The sequence below is a fragment of the Gigantopelta aegis genome, unplaced genomic scaffold (genome assembly GCF_016097555.1).
Source record: "Gigantopelta aegis isolate Gae_Host unplaced genomic scaffold, Gae_host_genome ctg4257_pilon_pilon, whole genome shotgun sequence".
In the NCBI taxonomy this organism is placed as follows: domain Eukaryota; kingdom Metazoa; phylum Mollusca; class Gastropoda; order Neomphalida; family Peltospiridae; genus Gigantopelta; species Gigantopelta aegis.
The window spans coordinates 1-24782 of record NW_024533765.1 but is presented as its reverse complement, the minus strand read 5'-3'; the positions used below and the strand labels follow the sequence as shown (position 1 = coordinate 24782).

At 32.5% G+C, this 24782-nt stretch overlaps 2 pseudogenes; one reads left to right on the top strand and one right to left on the bottom strand.

Moving 5' to 3' along the window:
* Positions 1-952: 952 nt before the first annotated feature.
* LOC121392657 lies at positions 953-12749 on the top strand (annotated as a pseudogene).
* Positions 12750-14273: 1524 nt separating this feature from the next.
* On the bottom strand, positions 14274-19038 carry LOC121392659 (annotated as a pseudogene).
* Between the last annotated feature and the right edge of the window lie 5744 nt (positions 19039-24782).

Genomic DNA, 24782 nt, shown 5'->3' with positions numbered 1-24782 from the left:
ATTATTAGGAGCCACAATTCTAATTAGCTAAAACAGAAGGTGTGATATTAAATTGATTCAATGGAGTAAAATATGCCATGCTCCTCTCATTAGGGACCTCTAGTAGTACTTTAATAATCTATACTGATTACATATATATCTGTACATATTATTGGTACATGTATGCATGTCATACTTGTTTTTTCACAAAGAGATAAGGTGAGTTGTGGTGCAATAAAGGATGTTGTAGTAGTGTCTGTGAGACTGCAATAAAACTTGAAGGTGTTTCTGTAGATAGGTAAACAAGTGTTAATTTTAACACCATCAAATTTACTCTACTACCCAGGACTTGAACAGCACTAATTATCACTTCAAATATATCGTGTATAGTGATGATAATGTTAGTGTACAAATTTAATGTACTAATAGAACACGTTCAAAACATATTTCTCAATTACTGGTATAGTGGATATATTGAAATGTCATGTGTATTATAATCTAATCCAGTGGGATATATAGAAAGTTATTCAAATCCTTATTAACATTAGCCAGTCCTCCCTAATATGTGATGAGTGTTTTATGGTTTAAATATGGTGACTTGTACAATTACATACATTTTTCCAATCCTTAATAGAAAAAAACATTTTGACTTGATGACTGAGTTGGACTTGAATTGCTGGGATTTCTAAGATATCCATGTAGTGTCTGGTGACCACCTAAAACTATGAGATAGGTGTGGGAGTTAAAATTATAATACCATAATGACCTCTTTTAAGCATTACCCAAAACTTTCATCAACTCTATACAAATAAATATAGTGTCAGAGTAAAGGTGATAATATACCTCACTTTGTAATGACATGGTCCCAGTCTTTTCTGGACATTAATCACATCTATAACGTCATTTCCCATTATTAGTGCACAAGCACATGGTCTGAGGGCGTGGCACCAGCATGGTATAAAATTAATATAAAATGGCTGCATTTTTGAAGTTATCTTGTGCTGTGCAAACATATGCTTGGGGTAAATATGGCAACAACAGTGAAGTTGCTAAACTAATGAGTAGTAATCCATCCTTTGAACTAAATAATGACCAGCCATATGCTGAAGTGAGTGATTAGTACAATGAATTGATCCTGTTATAATTGATATGATCTCTTTCAATTAGCTTTGGATGGGTACTCATGGTAAGGTCCCTCCTCCATTAGTTATCCACAAGAGCTAGAGGGAGTCCCTCTATCAAGTTGGATTAACGATAATCAATGGTCATTAGGAGATAAAGTGGCCAAAGAGTTTGGAGGGGGGGGGAATTTACCTTTCTTATTCAAGGTAAGAGTACAGGTGTGCAGCTGAACTACTGTACAGGTGTATGGTCAGTATATCTGCATTCTAAAAATCAGTCCTATTTCTTGTACAAACAAATAACAATAATTTCTAGACAAAAAATTTATATAACAAACAAACAGATTGATATGACAGCTGGAGGGGGCTGTACTTTCCACTTGTCAAAACTGTGCATATCTTACAAGTAACTACATTGCTATAATTATATCTGATGATGCACAAAAATAAGCTGCATATTATAACGTGCACACTAGAAACTAATGAATTATATGCCATCATTGCTACAAAAAAGGGCGTTAGTGATTGGCTGTGCTTAGACACAATCTTTTTATTAACTGTACAGTCTTTATTACTAGTAATATTTATTTAATATCATATTATTATTAGCAACATGATTATAATCCGATTAAATTAATAATATTTTTATTATAGACACTTTCCATAAACAAAGCACTATCAATACAAGCTCATCCTACCAAAGACCACGCCCAATTATTACATCATCAATCACCTGGTCATTATCGCGATCCAAATCACAAACCGGAGCTGGTTATTGCTATCACTCAATTTGAAGGTCTCTGTGGTTTCCGACCTTTCTCTGAGATCCAGAGATTATTACTAGTATCCCAGAGTTAGCTACAGTTTTAGGTAGGATTATACTGTGCACATATAAATGTACTACTGTGTTCTCAATACACAGTATATTAGTAATTCTCTCACATAGGGCCTCAAATAGTTGAGTTAGTAACAGCTGATAATTGCAAGAAAAATGAGGAGGAGCTCCGTCAGGTTTCTGAAAAGTTGTTTTACAGCTCTCATGTGTCAAGAGAGTGATATTGTGATGAGGGAACTAGAGAAGTTGAATACTCGGCTACAAAATGGTCACTCTTCCGGTATGCACTGTGCATTGTTAACTTTGACACATTGTTAATATAGAACTATAGGATAGTATGGTTTACTTAAGTATTAGAAATACTATGTAGTATCACATCAAAGAATCACTAGTATGAGCTACTTTCTTTTGAATTAAACTAACAGTTAGTATTCAGAAAACATCTGTAGCTTTTAAATGTCATTTTCATTAAAAACAATCCTTAATAATATCACAATAATGAAGCAATTTATTAGGTCAAAGTTCATGACAAATCCTTAATAATATCACAATAACGAAGCAGGTTTAATAGGTCAAAGTTCATGACAAATCCTTAATAATATCACAGCAAATTTAATAGGTCAAAGTTTATAACAAATCCTTAATATCACAATAATGAAGCAATTTATTAGGTCAAAGTTCATGACAAATCCTTAATAATATCACAATAACGAAGCAGTTTAATAGGTCAAAGTTCATGACAAATCCTTAATAATATCACAAGCAATTTATTAGGTCAAAGTTTATGACAAATCCTTAATATCACAATAATGAAGCAATTTATGAGGTCAAAGTTCATATGTACACATTGTTACTATATTTATTAGTTTATGTATTTGTTAGTTTATTTATTGTATTTGTTAGTGTTTACTGTTTGTACTGTTGTTTACAGGTTTCTCTTCACAAGTAATAGATCTCTTTACAGGTTATATACCTGGTATCCTGGTGATGTAGGATGTTGGTGTACATTCTTCTTAAATTATTTTAGTCTTGAAGAGGGCAGTCCCTATATTTAGCTCCTAATGAACCTCATGCTTACATTAGTGGTGGTAAGTACTAGTCATATTTGTTATGTAACAAAGACAGCCCTCAATTCAACCTCAGAGAGACAATCCCTATGTTTAATTTCTAATAAGTCTCATGCTTACAATTAGTGGTGGTAAGTACATTGTCCTGTTTTGTTAAGTAACAAGGAGAGCCCTCAATTCAACCTCAGAGGGACAATCCCTATATTTAGCTACTAATGACCTCATGGTTCATTAGTAGTGGTAAGTATTGTCCTTTTTAAGTAACAAGGACAGCCCTCGATTAAACCTCAGAGGATAGTTTAGCTCTCATGCTTACATTAGTGGTGGTAAGTATACTTTCATGTTTTGTTAAGTAACAAGGCACAGCCCCCCTCATTTAAAACCTCAGAGGGTAGTTAGCTCTCATGCTTAATTAGTGATTAGTGGTGGTAAGTTTCATGGTTTTGTTAAGTAACAAGGACAGCCCTCAATTAAACCTCAGAGGATAGTTAGCTCTCATGCTTACATTAGTGATTAGTGGTGGTAAGTTTCATGTTTTTTAAGTAACAAGGACAGCCCTCAATTCAATTTCAGAAGGACAACCCCTATGTTTAATTTCTAATGAATCTTATGTTTATATTAGTTGTGTTAAGTACATTGTTTGTTAAGCAACAGGGACAGCTCCACATTTTCAGTAATTTAGGGACTGCCTCAACTAATGTAAACATGAGAATGTGTGTTTAATTTGTAATAAATGTGATGTTTAATTTAGTTGAGGCAAATCCATTATTCCCTGCAAATCATCATGTTAACATTAGTTGAGGCAGACCCTGTATTCCCTGCAAATCATCATGTTAACATTAGTTGAGGCAGACCCTGTATTCACTGCAAATCATCATGTTTACATTAGTTGAGGCAGACTCTGTATTCACCGCAAATCATCTTGTTTACATTAGTTGAGGCAGACCCTGTATTCACCGCAAATCATCATCTTTACATTAAAAGATATTGAATACTGGAGATGAATGGGCTTATGTAGTAATAAGAAACCTATTACAATGTCATTTGTTTCTACTCATGTTACATAAACATCGTACGATGTTATGTTCTGTGAGAAAAATGACAATACACTTGTCATATGTTTGGCTTTCCTTGTTTCTTGGTAAATTCATAATGGAACCTTACATGTTATTGGCTTTATATGTTTTGCTACAAGAGAGTAATTTAATTGCACTCGTTTCACTGTTTACACTCTAACCGCACAACAGTAGGATAACCCATTCTGTTGTATCTACTCGTTATAGATTACACAATATTTATGAGTGTGTGTTCTGTTACAGATGTTATTGAATGTATGGCCTGCAGTGATAATGTGGTTCGTGCAGGACTGACTCCAAAGTTTAGAGACAAAGATACTCTCTGTAATATGTTGTCATACTATATGAGGGACACCATCGGAGACACTCTTCCACTCTAAACCACACCCCATCACTGAAACAAGTGACAATCTATGACCCACCAACACCAGAATTTGCAGTTGCCAAAATCTCATTCACTCATAATGTTGTTGTTCCAGCTGTAGATGGTCCGAGTATTTTTCTGGTTTTAAACGGGGCTGGTCAAATTATTTGTAATTCAGTTGAAGAGTCTTACACAAAGGGGAGTGTCTTATTTGTTCCTAGTGGTCGTAGTATGGAATTTAAAAGTTTGAATGAGACTAGTCCAAGTATTATATATCAAGCATACTGTCAACTGTAAAACTGTTAGCATTTGTAATTGATCAATCAAATTTGAAGAATTGAAATATTTTTTTCAATTTTTTATAATGTATGCAATTTGATATTGAAATTATGAAATCAGAGTACATGATATACTCAGTAATGACAGCCCTTGGCCATTCACAATATTTGTTAAAGCAGTAATATAGTGAGACAGTATATTGTTATGATTTATGCCAAACGTCTGAGATATTCGGCTGGAGCAGGATCATATTCCATTGGAAAATTATTTATATTGTCACTTAAAAATCTATAGAAAGTACAACAAGTTAATATGTAACTAAGTGAAACAATATGTTGGTTATTGTTCTGAACACACAATTGGGATACAACTACATATGTAGAACAAAGTATTATTGGGCAGACAATAGTTATTGTATAGCTATTGGTACAGTTTGACTTTTCACTAAGATACTTTTATAAATCAGGGTCACTATACCTTAAAAACTAATGGGAAATGACCACTAGTGACATAAGACACAGACTACATAATATATATATTATTATATATATATATATATATATATATATATATAAATATATATAAAATCCTTTATTAAGAATTTTAATCACTAACCAACCAAGAGTGAAAAAAAACAACTCTCACTAGCCACTTCATAGTAAACTGGTTGGCTTTTAAGAAAGATAGTTTATTTAGTGGTACAATGTACAAAAGGTCTCATGAGAAGCCATTAATGAAATTTTTATTTTATATACAGACATACCCTACTAACTCTTGTATGTGAGTTTGTAACATAGCTAAGTTTTCATCATCCACTGCAGTATAGCCTAACATGGTACCAAGCCGTACTAGAGCGTGTGTGTAGGAGGACAAGTCAAAGGTTATAAGAAGACTATAAAGTATGGTTAGAAACCTAACATAGCAGTTGTTATAATCCTTGCTCTTTATAATAACTCTGATGTCCATCCATTTATCTATCCATCTATCTATCCATGTGCTCATCCATTCATCCATTAGTCTATCTATCCATCCATTCAACCATTCATCTGTTTACCTAATCATCCATCCGTCCATCTTTCTACCTAATCATCCATTCATCAGTCCATCCATCCATCTGTCTACCTAAGCATCCATCCATCCATCTATTCATTCATCCATTCATACTTACCAAAAAGCCTCAGAAAGTGTTCAATGCCATAAATTTCAGAAGGGGTCTTGTCAGGAAACATCTGTAACATCTATAATAATAAAATGTATGTTACTATAATCAACCAACTCACAAGTATATACTGTGACCCACAAATGTATTATTTAACAAAAAACTCATCAATTGTAATCTAATCACAATTTTAGATATAATAACCTTTAGGGCCTACTTGTCCCCATGCAATGGGTAGTTTGATGCAAGGAAATCTTCCAGTAACGAACACTTTGGGATCTCGGAAATGTTTTAAGAGTTCCCCCCCTATTATCTTCCTACATGGTAAGTAGTTAGTACATGGAAACCTTCCTGTACTGAACACTTTGAGATCTGTTCTATGAGTTTCTTAATTTGAGTATCCTTCCTGAGAAGGTCTACTATAGTAAACCATACAATATCATTACTTATCCAAACATGTTCATCTCATCTATGACATAAACTTGTGGTTTGTGACTTCAGTATATTACGATGTTTACAGTATGTGTTTCAAGATATTACTTTAAGGGTTTATAATATAATAGGTCTCAACTTACATCAGAATATTGAGGCCTTTCAAATTTATATAGTAGTTGTGTTCCAAGCATTACATCAAAATATTCTTGAAGACCTTCACATATCTCATTAATTGACCACTTCTAAACAAAAACAATCATTAGAATACATACATATAATCTTACAAGTTCTTGTCCGGGTCAGTAGTCTTGACATGATCTTGATATTGTTTCAGTATACCTGCATATTAATTGCCTTTGGTATTCTAACTAGCTATAATACAATACAAGGTAAGGATATACTGGCATAGAAAAACTTGTCAAACCTGTTTTTGACGTGTGACCAAATCCCAGTCGTCTACCAACCATTTCTTCATATCTTCAGAGAACTCTATCTTTACTTCAGGTCTTGACAGAGGAGAAGAGTCTCTCTGTGTTATGTCACATGATATCATGTGATGTCACCCATTAACTTACTGTTGAACCTTCAGACACATCATGTCTGACTCGTCTGCGTCTTGTTGGTGGTTCTATTTCTATAGAATAATTTATTATTATATGCAGCTGGAAATAATAGAGCATTATATCTACGTAATTGTTTCATATAGGTGTGGTTTTGTATTGTGCTTACTATTACAACATTTATATATTGAATACCACATATAAATAAGAAAAAATTGTTAGAGCATTGGAAATATCTATCAGGGTCTGAGTCCTATACCATTGTATTAGAGATATCTATCAGGGCAGGGTCTGAGTCCTATATCACTATATTACAGATATCTATCAGGGTATGAGTCCTATACCACTGTATTAGAGATATCTATCAGGGCAGGGTCTGAGTCCTATATCACTATATTACAGACATCTATCAGGTCTGAGTCCTATGCATGCGTACATGAACACATGCTTGTAAGTGCATATCAGTACATATATAGTATGTGTTACATATGTACACATGTATATTTACTAATTCATTCTAGGACAATTCCATATAAGTGGTCCATTCAATAATTACAAACTGTGTGATAATAATGGCTTCTTGAACTCTTACCTTTTCTTTTCTCAGCCTTCCTCTTTGTGGCCACCTTTCTCTGTCGCCTAAAGCAAATATATTAGAATTTTGTCACCATAGCAACATCAACGTACTCTACTAGAGGATTCTGTTGTTGGAGTTCTTTTTGCTTTTGAAGATTAGCATTGTTTATTTTTAAAATACGAGTCTCAGGAACCCATTCATCCCAACTAAATAATAACAAGAGAGAAACTCTCAATTTGTTGTCCTGGGGGATAGCCATAGCTCCACCCCTTCATTTAAATACATATTATTTAAGAGTGCTTTTTCTGGTAGTAAAATATGTAATACTTGAGAGCTGGCAGCTGATAAACTCTCTAACATATACTGTATAACTCTATTCCCATAAATCAATAAAGTGATCAAACTCTATGATGCATGCCCAACATGTAGCTAACTAGTATTAGTTAGTCCCAATATATTTACTAATACATTGTGTAATAAAGGGTGTGGTAACTTTTTTGGCAAATGGATCACTTTCTACTCAAATGAATTGCCAAATAACTCCATTCAACTATATCTATTGTATATTATAATAGATAACATACGATTTACTCCAGCCGCTATAATGTACTAGAAATTGCAGCTGTTTGTCTTTTGTTTGTATTTTATTGACCTGTAAAAAAAGGAAAGAATTTGTAATAAATTTTTATGTGACATCATCTTTCAATTTATGTACTCAATACTTAGTTTAAACTATAGATTATATCTTATAGCATATGGTGATTACTATGAAATTATTCCATTGGTAAGGTACATATATAAACCAACTAATTTTGTGGTCCCCTAATACTACCTTGTTTAATTGCTGTCTTAAGTAGATGTGCATTATTAATAAAAAAACTTTAAATAAAGTTCAGTTTTATTTATTATATATGAGCAGATTTCTTTCCTGCATATGAAGGACAATATTTGTTTGATGATGTAAAAGTATGAACGTCCCATCATAGAATAAAGCGTATGGTAAATTTTAACCCCCAAAATGGTGACCATTTTATTTATACAAGTAAACATTTGGTTAAATATGTTGTGTTATAAAAGGAGCATCTTATTAATGTATCTGTTTAGTATATAAGTCTACATTTACAACTCAATGACTTACTTTAGCTTCATAGAGAAGTGGTCCATGATAGCACAAAACTTTCTCACCTTCAGTAAATGGCTTGTCTGATTTTTGCTTGCTCCCTCCAGGCATATCCAACTAGTGTCGAAATAATAATTTAATCTATATGATGATTAAATAATACGATATATTGTAACATTTATATCTACAATATAAATATATACTTGGACATCAATACTCACTGTGCTAAAAAATTATTAATAATTACTAATAAAGTAGGCGTGGCTCATAAAACACCTATTTCGTATAAAGTGGTTGGAGTTGTATTCTAGCGTATCTTGCAGATGGCTCTTCAACAATTCGACTTGTTAAACGACACTGTGTACCTAAAGTCCTGCAAACCTCACGCCATTTCATTCTCCAAATATGAAGACCAGCAATGGAGCATTGTTCGCTTTGTTTTGCTTATTATGCACGTTCACACAAATCTCTCCTGGTAACTTACCCTCGCTGAAACCCAGTTTAAAAAGGACTGACAGAGAGAATGTCTGTTATAGAACAATGTTCACAATCTCTAATTCCTTTCAGAAAGCTGGGTTTCCTCTAAGACTCTAGTATTCTGACTACCCGAAAAAACCTACATCAGGTTAGCCTCATGTGAAGATTTGTATTATGTAGTAAGATGAATAATTGGTATAATTATTGTAACATACAATAATGCATTCAACAAAATACATAAAATTATATTAAATATTAAAGCATCATTTATTCTGCAACAATAGCATCAATATCTTTGTTATATAGTGGGCTCTACTTCTCCTTGTGCTGGTATGTCTGCAACCTGTTGTCTTTCTCGTAAAGAGAAAGAGATCATGCCTATTGTTAAGATAGAATACCATGATAAACTACAACAAGCCCTTAAAAAAGAGATTGCCAATTTGTAAAATTGTGGGACGTCAATTTGAACGTAAGTAAAATCATGAAATTAAATAAAATTTTGCAAATAAATTAATATTTACTGCAGAGGTATTTGTATAGAACTGTCTGTGTAGACAGTTTTATTGTTGTACAGGATACAGGTTGAAAGTGCAATTTTTTCGAGTCAAATAGCTATTACTAATGACTTGTTGAGGTACACCAGATTACTATAAAGGTTTAGAGCATTAGTGTATATAACTTGTCTATATATCTAACCACAAAATATAGATCACTTGTGGGTTACGTTAACAACCATTAGATTTTTTAGCACTTTGTTCAACATGTGTTTCTTCCCAGAGAAACACCGAACTAAACTATTAACGACATAAAAATGGTGTCATTTTTTTGTGTTAACAAAACTATCAAGTTGATTGTTCTGGTTTGGACTGTAATATAATAGATGATTGCTTAGTGGTTGATAGTAATGACATCATAGTTTGTGGTTGATAGCTAAAGGAAAAGGAACCCTCATCATGGAAAATTATGGCTGCTATTTAAACTATGCAAAAACTTATACAGACTAGAGGCAGTTTATTTTTTGACGTCTGTTTTTCTGTATCATTATTAAATAGCGATATATCTAATTAGTCAGTGGTCGTGATCTTGGTGTTTCAAGTGGTATTTTTATCGCTTCTGAGGATCTTATCTAAATCTACTTGAATTTGGCAAAGACCCAAGTATATGTGACCTGATTTGCAACAAGGCACCACTTCTGTCAAAACATTTGTGACTTGATTTGTGAAAGGGACCACTGTTAAAATACCTCTTTGTGAATTTGTGAAAGGGGACAGTTAAAAATTGTATATCACATAGTTACATGAATAGTTGTGTATATAGAAAAAAACTGTTTTTTGAGATGTTTTAAACAGTTGGTCCCTTTTCACCAATCAAGTCAAAATGTTTAGTTAGAAATGTCCCTTATTGCAAATCAGGTCATATACTCCTTAAATACTGGGTGTGTGTTGAATGAGAGTACTCATGCTTAAGATGTAAACTGTTAAATGACCATTTGCAGTCTTTTGAGTGTATGTATGTGTATTTGACTACACATATATATTGCCTTATTGTGTCTATTGGTTAATACCAATTAGTTCTCTGTGTGTAGTATTCATACTCCTAATTTTAGTCATAGTTATATTAATTTTTGTTTACTTCATTCTACATCCATCAACACATTACCGCAATTTTTTAAACAATGAAATTATAATTTGTCTTTGTTATAGTTAGCGATAATTAACACTACCTACTTGCAAGAACCAATGTTGCTACAGTAACCATAACATCAATGTACACAAACATACAGAGAATCCTTACTTTATAGCAGAGTGGGCTGGCTTTAGGCAGGTACTAAGTGGCTTTGGCAATTCTAACGCTGTGTAATTAGTACACTACGTACAAAATCCTGGTGGTGGTGAAGGACTGAATTATTTTTATATTTAAGAGGCTGTTAAGTGTTGTGTACAAATGTTAGTAGTAGTTTGCAGTATATCTTAAGTGGAGGCAGGGGATTGAAGTCATGCTAAGCATAGGCTCAGTCACCTTTAACTTCTTAAGCATAGAGACTAAGTCACCTGTACTCCTTAAGATGCTCATTGTATTTTGTATGCTCAATTCATATAAAAAAAGGAAACTATGTGGTTAAACAAAAATGCTATAATTATATTTAGGGTTTTCACTAAACTTTTATATATTATGACAGTCACTATTACTTAGTTAGCGTCCAAATAATACAATTATGGTGTGTTTTAATTTTACAGGTTCTTTGTACATAATCTTCGCAAATCTTTTGAGCTCGTACAGGCAGAGATATCTGGAATATTTCATTCCAATTTAAGTCAAGATCTTTTCAAAGAGCTCTCATCTTATCTCTATAAAATTGTTTATACTCAAGATTTTTGTCGATTATCTGATATTGTCAATAGACAAATTAAGGAATTGTTTCATTATGCTTTTCAATTACAGAAACTACAAGACAATATTGACATACCAGTCTCGCAAACCTGTTTGACAAGTTTAGAGGATTATTTTATATCAACAGGGCATAATATTACAGTACAGAATTTGCTTCATTCTCTAAACAATGTTCGATTGATTGCTAAATCATTTGAGTTCATCAAATCATTGGTAACAAGTGTCCACCAACATGAATGGCATCAGAGTTGTGTTAAACGCGCTGTTCAAAATCAAAAACTGTGCACATTGTGCTGGCTATAACAATTTTTTTTCCATGTGATGGAACATGCCTCATGCTCTGAGAGGTTGTACTGCTGATATTGCTGAGCTAAACCTGTTGTTAAACACTTAACAACTAAATTGAAGGAGATTGGTCTTTGGCGAGTTTGGAATTACATCCCGTCAATTTTGTTGAGACATCACTAATCAGTTTCATCCGTTTAACTCAACATTTACTTTAACTAACTTTAGTGAAATTGTGAGTTATATTACAGTAACATATATTACATAAATTGGACAGTGTACAGATACTGTAGCAGTTATAAACAATAGTTCTGTAGAGGAAGTGGGAGCTAGTGCCCTCCAATTCACAATAGGCCAAATTACTATTTAATGGGTTGGCTGCTGTTCGAGGTGAAAGAACATGAATCACAGGTGTCCAGTGTATGTAGCGTAAACAATTAGAGGAAGCCTAGTGATTGCAGTCAGCTTTTTTTTTGACCTCGATCTAATTTAGTATGTGTGTGTGAGTCTAATGTGTGGTTTATTATAGATAGCAGACTTATATGCGCTGACTAAAAACATTAAATGTTTAAAATTGAAAGTTGATATTCAAATATGGCCTGCTCTGCATTATGATTTGTCAAAAAGGTCGTACAGATTGTCAAAGATGGTTAATACAGAGAGTTAAGGAACTGGTGATTGAAAATGTCTATATTTAGCTGAATGCTTATAAATTATTGTTTCTAAATTGCAATATTTGTAATGCGCCATTAATGATAATGTCATTTGGTTAACACACATTGTCACAAGTCTCAAGGACATACTTACATAATCCTTCATAAACTGTACGCAAAAATTCACCAAACACCTCAACCAAACGCCAATTTGATAATACAAACATATTTGTAGTGGTTCTGACACAAAGTAATGCCTTCTTGTTGTTGCTATAGTGATAACTAATGAAAACCTAGAATAGTGTGTAGTAATTATATTGTTGTTTATATCTTGCTTAGGTACAATCAAACAGCTGCCAAATGGATTCTGACAGACAGACTCATCTTTTGCAACAAGTCGACAGAATGAAGTATTAGATCATGTCACACCAGGGGCAGTGACAAATAAAATTATGGAGGCACTACAAAATGATCTAATGTGTTTCAAGCAGATTGATTCACTTTTCTTGCAAACTTCCTGAGGAGATTTGTGATGTTGATCCCACTTCATCTGGCTGGCATATAAGAACCCAGGAGTGTTGGAAGGAAAGCTCGTGGAAGGTAGATATACTGTAAAAATATGTACCTGCACAGGAGACTAGAGTAATACATTACTGAAACTGTAATAGTCCCTGAATTGATGTACTATTTACTATAGCTTCAAAACATAATTGATATAGTAAATTAACACTATAATTCCCATTGTGATAATTTTACAATACTCAGGAAATTCTACTCATACGGTGTCTCCATAAACATGTGCTAGCCATGTATATCAGTCTTATCACATCAAACATCAAATTATCTAGAAACAGGACATGTTACATGTTCCCAATGGTCTAGTTCCCATATATATATATACCACATCCAATACCAGTTGCAGGTGGTTGGTTACTGGTATATGACTGGACTTACATATTACTGATTAAGAAGACACGCCTTTCTGTAATAACAGTGGTAGGTCAACACCCTAGACTAAAAGGCTAGCCATTATCAATCAGTGTTCACCCAATCAACACATGGATTCGCTAATTTATAATACCATTACTACATTTTTAGATAATTTTGTGGACTATTTATTATTTATTTTTAATTGGCTTTGTAATTACTTTTACAATTTTGAAGGCATTTATTTATCAGACAAGGAACAAACTAGCGTACCTTAGAGTTATCTGAACTCTCCTCCTACACCCAGACAGGAAGGTGAAGGTTGACCAACAGCATTAGCTATAAAGTTAAGTTTATTCAGCTGGCCTTGAAACATGTGGCTTCCATCAAATCAATCATAGAACTGTATATGTTTGAGTACAATTTAAACTTACAGTCTACACACTATAACAAAGTTATAAATATAATGTTATTATTGAACTAATTATTACATAAACTTAAGTTTCCTTCAGTAATATGGTTTCTAATTAACTTTAGTACAATACGATTTTAGTTTGTTATTATGTAATACTTAGTTCAGAAGGGAATATTTTAACGAACTAATAGCAAGGGTGTGGGGAAATGTGCTGTATTAGGTTGTCCTAGATAACACATTATCAATAATGTTGTTATCGAGTCTTATAGGATATCATACTACTACTACTATTAAACTAGTCACTCAAGGTTTTCTCTTTACTGTTGCAGTTTATACTCATCCCATCGTGGGTCATTTCAAGAAGGACCAAATAAAAATCCTGCCTACTTAAACAAACCCATTGCCTTCAAACAAAACGTAGATCATAAGCAACTCACAGAACTTGATGCCCTTCTCAAGGAGATCAAGCAAACCTAGCGTTTTATTCAATGTCTGAGGGAGATGAGAAGATTGCAGTACTGTCTTTGAACTTCAGTGTATCATCAAAACACACTTATCCACCAATCATCTTCAGCGGGAGTGGCCTGGAAGTGGGAGTGGCCATCATGGACAAGAATTCCCCTACAATGATTTAGAGAGCAAAAAAGGTGCTTATTATATTAGATTAGGAGGACCTAAAAGTTTTAATGATGATGAAGATGATCCAGGACTTAGACAGACCCAACCAACCACACCTACTACAGCTTACTCCCTCGAGGCCTACAACTAATAACAAAGTTACAAGTACCATAGACAACTGACGACAATAACAACAACAATCCCAATGTATATCATTATGAGTCAAGTCCAACCCCTACTCCGAGACTCATTTCGACCAGACACAAACTTAGTACCGGACTCAAACTCGATACCAGACTCTGGCTCAATGATACGGGTTGCTAGTATCTGATACTTTTTAATGATGATATATTGAAATATTTGGTGTTATAAAGACAATATTATACAGACTGTACACTCATTTATTTGGTATAATTTCAGAATATCAATGTAGAGCATATCTTCACTCAGCATTAATGGTTTTATTTAACAAAGTCTATTTTAATGTTCCTTGTCTTATGGGGATTATGTTTGGCTAAATATGTCTTTGTTTCATGTTTCATGTGTCTCTGTACTAATTATTGACTTTTTATTATGTCACAGATACATATCATGGATACCTTGATCTCATTCACTGTCACAATCACATGTCCATTACAAACTAGGGAAATCAGTTTATAATAAGGGTTAAATAGTTAATCAGTATCAAACATGCATTAAATAATTTTTAGGCAATTTTTTAGTTGAAAAATAAAGTGTTCCTATGACAAAAATTGCTTTCATTTTTCATTGTATGATCACATGATCATAAGCAAAATGTGCAAAATATGAGTGATAAAGTAGGATTGGAGATTGTTAAATCATATATCTTGGTTGATATAATAAGGATTAGCTATTAGTATAAATTTATGAGGTATGACTGTTCTCAGATCTATCAAGGTTGAAAACCTAAATATAAACTGGATTGAATCAGAGTGGATCAATTTCAATGTAGCCCTGGAAACATCATGTCTCATAAAATCCTCTTCAAAGGCCCCTTCCCCAAACATTATTTACCACACAGCGAACAATTTTCCCACTGGACAATATTCACTAGTGAATATTGTCTCCTCTGGAGAATAACGTTCCCCTGATATACAATGTCTCAAGAGAGACACTTACCAAAATAATTTCTGTGATTGAAAAAATACATATTGTTCAGGAACTTGCTAGGGAAAATTTACACTAAATTGTCTCCAAGGTGTAACGTCAGTATTGCGTAACAACATTTACTTACATAATATTGTCACTAATGTGTGTCAATTGTTGCTATTTTACAATCAGTCATAACTTTAAGCGATCAGTGCTGGACAGCTACAAATATATTGTATAGAAAATTATATAAAGTTACATTACAAGTTGTGTCAAAGGCTGAAATCATGCATACAGTTTATCTTTCAGTTTCTTTATTGTTCTTTCAACAACAACATTACTAATTATATTAATAATTAATATTGCCTCATTATGATCACATGACATGTATAGGAGGTCATGTGATGAGTGAATGTATCAGTCTAAATTGTACCTTTCTAGTCAATTTTTACTGTTGAATAAATTTTCCATACAAAAGGAAACGTTGCACCTAAATGTAACCAACAGTACCTGCAGTGACAAATGAATGGATAGATAATCCATAATAAATAAGATGGATAAAGTATAATGGATAAAATGATGAACAACAACAATGGATAGATAAAATAGGTACAAAGGTCATTCTTTACACATGCAGACATGATAACACACAATCTATATTGGTTGATATTACAAACATAGTGACTTACCACACAAAATGCCAATAGCTATGCTGCCTAAAGCAGAATATGAAAAATAAAACACAGTCTGGAACAGTCCATACATCCTAGAAAAGAAATCATCATTATCCCCCCCCCCCCCCCATGTATTAGAGTACCTATTATTATTATGTTGATTATTCTATTATTATTATGTTGATATATTCTATTATTATTATGTTGATATATTCTATTATTATTATGTTGATATATTTCTATTATTATTATGTTGATATATTCTATTATTATTATGTTGATATATTCTATATTATTAATGTTGATATATTCTATTATTATTATGTTGATATATTCTATTGATGTTACTAGTAGTTGTCTCTAACTACAGTAAATTTGCTCTATAGCAAATAATTTGGACTGTCCTTAGCATATTAAGTGTCCTCAATAGTCAATATAGTCATGGGGCTATCATACATGTTCTCAGTGCAAAGAAGTCCTTCAATGGAGAATATTTCTAAGAGAGGTTTATTATACACCTCCCATTGTTCTTGCTTTTAGTCAATTGATATATTATTTTTTTCTTACTTTGTTTTAAATAGAAAAGTAATAAACAGCATAAAGAAAGATATACAATGATATATAGAACCACAGATCCAAAACTTGTCCAATGCCTAATATAAACATAAAAATCAAATACATAACACACCTACTATTATAATAGTACATATTGAGTTTATAGTCAGAGTTATTCCACTTCCCATCGATAGTCTTCAGAATTAAGGAGAAAGTAAGTACACACTATAGTAACACAGACAGTTACAACAATCATAATAAGAAAGACCAATAACATAAAACCAAATACATAATAGATCTTGTATTGCCAGAAGTGAAGTGAAAATAAAGGTACCTATTAGTAATAATTAATGATTTGTATTATATTGTGTACTTACACTTCAATGAAGAATTGAACCAAATGGTAGAATACCTCCTACCAATAGGACTAATGAGCCTGGCTCCATAAACCTGTATGTGAATAAATAGATACATGGATGCATGAATCAATGTACAAATACATAAATGGATAGATGGAGAAACAATAGACAGAAAATGGACACATGAATGAATGGATAAATGAATGGAATAGATGGATGGATAGATGGATTGGATAGATAGATAGAATATTGTACCATTTTTCTCAGGACAGGTCGTGGGACAGTATTAATACTCGACAAGGTATATCTACTTGTCCAGATATATTTACGTCCAAGAATGTTCCCACCAAATTGAGTGGTAAAATAATGAACAATGCTATACCAATTACTGCCAACTATGACAAAGAAAATAAATGTATTAAAGTACTTAACAATATAGGGACAAAAGACTTAGAATAATGCATAACTGTTGCTATGGTTACATTTAGAAGTAATTGGAATAGCTCTTGAAGCATGATAGAACATAGCCACCACATTAACCAACAAGGCCACACCTCCTATCATTCCTGGGAACAGACCATACACACCATAACATCTGTTGTATCCAACGACACACTAACAAAAATGAACAATGACAATAACTTCTAAATGCCCACAATTTCTCATTAGGTACTTATAATTATAATACTCATTAATTGAATGGATAGATTATACATTATAATACACTTTTATAGTGTAAGTCAACAGTATATATCGTTATGTAAATATTAAAAGCCATCAGAATACAAGGTCAATAGTACATGTAGAGTATATTGTTCTATCCCATAGCTGATATCTTATTGATTTCTTACTGAAGTCATGTGATCTTAAGCTTCATTATAGAAGTGCAATTGTTACGACCAAAACACACAACTTTTATCAATATAGATTGGAATACTCTATGTAATATATTATTATACTAGTATTGAACCAACAAATGTATTAAGAAATAACAAAAACAAAACAAAATTATATCTTTGTTTTTTAGTTAGAGAGCAAAGAAGTACTGGACTAGGAACAATTATTGTTTACTTTCAATTTCAATATCAACCATAATACAATTATTATTATAAGTAATAGGGACATACCTCCCATTCTGGAGTAGAGAGCTCCTCCAGCATAACCACATACAGGACTAGTTAATGCATTACATAATATAGCAGTACTTAATAAACTGCCACGCCTACATTGAAAACAGGATAATACTTGCATTAATTATTGTGGGTGGAGGTCAAATGACTTACTGAGTATAGAGGTCACCCACTAATGCTGATATTATTGAACACATTGAGACAAACAGCTAAGTGATATCCAGTACCAATTAAATAGTAAATAAAAACAGGTTGAAATGGCGCACGAAATACATCAACATGGATTTGTTTCCAGCCGTATTCATCTCCTAAATCACGTTCCTAATAACAAAAGAGGGTGTGGTTTTAAGAGGTGTGGTCACATGGCACAAAGCAAGACAGAAGTATAGAGATGTAACATGGCATAATGCTGTTAGCATATGTATTTTAAAAAGTAAAAACTACTACCTTTATATAATGATGGTTACTATCAATAGAAGTTTTAAGATGTTTATACTTACCACATCTGTAGCTTCTTCATCTTTTATTATTCGTACATAGTCTTTCCTTAATGTACGTAATAATATCATACTAACTAATCCAACAAGAAATATGACCATCATAAAAGAATTGAAGATAGAAAAACCAATGAATCTGAGAGAGAGAGAGAGAGAGAATGAAATCAGACAGTCTATCCATCCATCAATGTCTGTCCATCCATCTATTTCAGTGACTTACTCGATGCTGAAAGAAAGAAGGATCTAAATATTTATCAAATCTTCTATTAAATGAAACAATAGATGGTTTCCAATTTACTTCATAAGAGAGAATTCCAATGTCATACCAAGATGTAGGGTAACCTTATTCTCACTAGTTAGATTAACATCAACAATCTGAAAGGAAGATATATAAAACATGAAATGATATCAATTAATTCATCTTGATTAGCTATAAAATATGATAACTATTCAATGTTACATCCTAAACTAAATTAGTTCTAGCATTAATCAATAACATGATACATATGTAAATGACTCAGATGTTAAGATCTAGTATGAACAGCCATACTATAAATAGATACTGGTCTAATTCTAATGGTGAATAGCTATAATATAATAGATATTTCATTTCAGATACAAAGTTTATATTTATAATTTTTCATTGATAATTAGAAATTTGTCACACATGTTATAAACAAATTTAAAAACTATATGTCAATCAAACAAAGTTTGGATATTACTATTAAATTAATTTTATCAATAAAGTTAATGAATTATGAAATCAGTTTATAGACCTAATCATTAATTATAATTATCAGAAATAGTAGACCAGTTTGTTATTAAAAGACTCAATTTAAGATTATTCAAGGACAATAATATTTTGAACACACATTGACAACTTTCATCAACTATAATTATAACATTAACATTACAGATACAATATGATAATGTCAGTGTTTATAATAATAAATACATGAGTACCAAATATGTAGGAGGTCAAAATTAGAAATATCATTACAGTAACATCATTAGTTAATTAACTACATTCATTACTCAAAAAAAGACCATTACATCAAATGATGCAACATTTTAGATAAAGCAGTGTAGAGATACATATTAGTTGCTACAGTTGACATGGATGCATTGTCAGGCTTCAGCAAAATATGATTTTGTCAAACTAGGTCGATATATTATAGATGATGGCTTGGACATGAAAATGCAAGACAACATCCTCAATCAAGAGTTTATGATTTCAATTTCAATGTAGTAAAATGTGCAGATATGTTATATTAAGAAGATTTTTGAGCTGTGGTAGTGGAGGGAACACATACACAATGCATACAAGAAAAAATCAACAACTGCCAATTGAATGGTTTAAATGAATTCTTTGGGCAATTTCATGAAAAACGTATCAGATTATGAAAAAAAGACACAATCTTTTTCTAGAGGAGTGCCAGAGAATACAAAATATTCCAGAGAAGGTATAGCTCAATGTGAAAGGCAAACAATTGAGGCAGACCACTAAAAGAAAATAAAATGCAAGTTTGTAAAAGATGCAGCTGTGGGAAGACTTCTAGCAATTGTTATTAGTGCTAGTGTGAGTAGTGATAGGTGTTGTATTCACAGTCCTTGCTGGATCATTTACATTTGGTTTTGGTACAGTCAGTCAGTTGTTGTTGACTTTGGTGACAACAGGAATTGTTGGGACTGTTGGGATATGCTGGATTTAGAACTGTTCTTACCACTAAATACAATGGAGATCAGTACATAACAAAGTTGTGAGTAGACTGAGGCAAAATGTGAAAATTAGGGACCAAATACACAAACATACCATTTTTTATCAAATTCATTAAGGGAGAGATTGAACAAAAGGAAATTGCTTTCAGTTATTATTCATATACCACAGTTACCACTATACAATCATTTTACCAACTCCTTTCTTGTGAATTGTATTATTGTATACAAGGTGCTATACATCACTTCAATCACAAACACACAGTACAATAGTACTAAGGGTGTGATTTTGTTGTCAGGTGACAAATCCCGTCACTTGGAAGTCTCGTATTAAACAATGACAGCAATGTTAGTCATTCATATAGGAAATTTTTCTATAACGAATTTTCCTCATAATAAGGTACTCATTTATACTAAACTGAATAATAACACACATCAGTTTTCCAAACATCAACAAATGGTAATTAGGTACTAGACACAAATTACTTAGATATACACAACCATAGCTTCATTACCTGACATATGGTACTATAAATAGGCATTACATCATTGATGCTCAGTTATATATGTATTAGCACTCAAATAATAATTGACAATTGGTATAGGTAGAGACCAAAGAAGATCAAACCAGTTGAAACTGGTCTTGCTTATTGCAAATTACACAAATAAAGGAGGTAATAGACAATGTATTGAAAGTATTCCAGCATCTTATAAATGTAATAGGGAAGCTTTAACTTTACAATCATCTAAAATTTGTTACTAAAATAGAACAAAGCTTCACTCTCTATTTCATCATTCATATTTTTCAGTGATATAAAAGAAGTGAAAAATCTATTAGTGAACAGCAAGAGCTAATATGAATGTGCAACTGGAATTTATACAGTTATAAAAATCATTGAGCTTGTTATACCAGTAGTAAAGAAGTTGATAGAAGCATGTACTTTTCTAGAAAAGAAAAAATAAGAGATGACATAGATGAACTTTATGACAAAAACGAAGATCTGCAAAGAAAAGTAAGAAGTCTAAAAATCCGAATTTCAACAAATGAATACTGAGCCCATGCCTTTGTTGCCTCAGTAAACAATGTTTTTCAGCACTGTGGTCAGCAGTGTGATATATCAACCATAAGAACTAAAGTCTAATGAAGGTGATTTTGGTGTTTGAAAGATTTTTTAGAAAAGTTGGGATGCCTATTGTTAGCGCAAAGAAAAATTACCAAAGGATTAAAAGAATTTATGAAAATGCAAATACAGCTGCTGCTATGTGGGTAGATTATCAGGAAAGCATATTTCAAGAAGAAAGTCACTCAAGCAGAGGAGATACAGTCACAGTTGGACTTTTACACAATAGTATTGGTGCCCGGTACAAGCTAGTCAAAGGGTCAGAGTTTAGGGTTAAAACTTCAAAGTCACCTTGACTTTTATCAATCACCTTGAACACACATTGAATATTTCATCACTATCATCATAGACACCAAAACATTATAGGTACAATATCTAATGTTAGTGTTTAATTAAAAAAATCATTATAGGATATGATAGATAACTATATTCATTGTTACTAAAAATAGACCATTACATCAAAATGACACAACATTGGGACAAAACAGCATAGAGATACACAATAGTTTGCTAAATTTGACATGGACAGTTGCCTGGCTTTGATTGATAATGCAAAATCGATAGTGCAGGAAATAAAAGATGATTAGTGAGAGTAGGACAGTATATCATAGATGATCTAGGAAGGCTTGGAGATGAAATGCAAGACAACGTTGTCAAGGAAGAGTTTATGATTTCAAATTTCCATGAAGTAGTTAAAATGTGCAGATGTTTATAGCCAGGGAAGAGGATGTTTTGAGATGTGTAGTATGGAAAGAACAGTATACAATGTATAAAAGAAAAAATTGACAATGGCATTGAATGGTTTAAATGACTTCTTCAGACAATTTCGTGAAATATTATCAGATTGTGAAAAAAAGTACAGCCTTTTCAAGAAGAAAGCCAAAGAGTAGAATTAATTGTGGAGAAGCTATAGCTCAATGTGAAAGGCAAGCAATGAGGCAGAGAGATTAAAAGAAATAAAATCAAGTTATAGGAGCTGCCAACTACAGGAGGACTTCTAGGAATTGGTGTGGTACTACGTGAGTGAGCTGGTGAGTGTAGTCCTCAAGTTGTTCTTGTTGGCGCATCTAATTTGGTCTTGGCAATTGCTGGGACTTAGATTGACTACTGGAATGGCTGGATCTGCTGGGATGGCTGGATCTAGAAGTATTCTTACCAATGAATACAATGGATATCAGTTATAACAAAGTTGCAAGTAAAATGAGGAAAACAGCAAAGATTATGGCTAAAAATACACAAAGCGTACCATTTCATTATCAAATGCATTAATTACTTTAAAAGGAGAGAGTGAACGAAAGGAACAAAGTTGAGTGATCAGGAAAAGCGTTATCAATATATTACAACTAAAACTCTCCTATAAGATCAAAACTGGAATATGTCATCTCCTAAACCTGCTACAACCTTTAATATTTAAAGTTAGACTTTAAAAGGAAAAATGATTTGTATAATATGTATTGTGTCATTTTGTGTGTGGTTGTATTTTCCATCTGTACTACTAATGTAGTACTTTGTATTTAAGGAGTAAAAATAAAATAACTCATTGCAATGCCATAGAATGAATTTTGTATCAAGGAACAAGAGCATTCCAGACAGTCATCCTTACTTTAGCTACATCATATTATTAGCAAACATGTACAATCAAACAGGAAGTTATATTGTTTTCAAGATATTCAGGGATATAAGGAGCAACATTATGTTGTTTCATCATTCCATCTCCATTGTACTGGTAAGTCACTTATTTGCCTACTTCATTGGATGATAGTCTAAAGATAGTAACACAAATCATGAGAGCTCTACTGGTAATTATCCATATCTCTACTATTATCATTTCCTTTGTTTGTCCACCATCCCCCCCAACGTATCCATCTATCCATCTACCTATCTATCAATCATGTATCCATTCAAAGTCCATTTAGCAAGTCCTCTATCTTGTCAACTAATCTATGGCTTGCCATTTATCTGATGACATTCTTGACACAAGCAGTATATCTCTGTCAGCAATTTTATCTAACATGTTATGTTACAATACGATGGAATTGGCCTGTTTACAAATGCAAAATGGGACCATCCCAGGGAATCCCCCATTGTCATTTTATTGTAGTTTATTCAGACATATTAGTACAGCTATAATCAAATTACCACAAACATTTAAAAATATTCTAGTATGGTGTACCAATTATGTCAAAAGTTTTCTGATAAAATATCAGAGTGGTATCGACAGGATTATACTATTTTCACAACCCTATCTCAAACCTTTCTAAAGCTAAAGTATAGTACTAAGTATATGTTATACTGACAGAATGTTCTATATAAAAGCACTCCCATTATTGCAATAATAATTATGATACAAAATGGCCATTTGGCAGAGAGCTAAATTAAAAGGGATGATTTACATAAAACATACTGGCATAACCTAAAAACAATTAGAGATATTTCCCTAAATTTGATATTTAGTATATACTGCTACTGTGATAGCTGTGAGTGAAGGCTTAACACAAGGCAAAAAAATCTCAGACTAAGATCACTGAAAAAACCTGTTTATATATATACTAGGTTGTACATCATTGCTGCTTTGGTGTAGTGGATAGCTTTGTTATTTAACAACTCCTTATAATCATGTACTACAAATTAATAACATTAATAGAGCTACACTAATGTTTAATAAAAAAGATTAACGAAGATAGGGATGTCTGATAAAGCAACACTACCCATGCCAACAATTTGGTCCTTCAGTATTCCCAACTATCCTCCCATGTATATCAGTAGGCTCAATGAAACCAAAAGTTACGAATCTTGAAGGGGCTTTTTTTGAATCCTGAAACAAGACCAGCCCAGTGATCCCATCATTTATTTACTATTGTACCCAAGAGTTGCTAAAAACCTATCATCCCCTTATTTAAGGTCAGGTGTCTTGCTCTCAAGTGCCAGTACTTAATTTGTATCAAGATAATACAAGATGTTCATAACATGTGGTCCAAAGATAGTAAATCTTTTCAAGATGATAATGACCACATAAATAATTATGGATATGTCATTACAAAGTACAGCAATTAAGATAGAGAAAAGAGTACAGAGATTTATCCTCTGGTTGAGTAAACAAGCAACAATCTTCAGTATACTAATTATTCTTTATATGTGGCATTGTTAAACTTGTTGTTCTTCATTGGTAACAAAAATGTAACAATATTGTAAATTTTACAAATCATTCTATATAATTGTATTTGAATATATATGTAATATATTATAATAGATTTATAGTAAACACTGACTTATTAGCAGCAC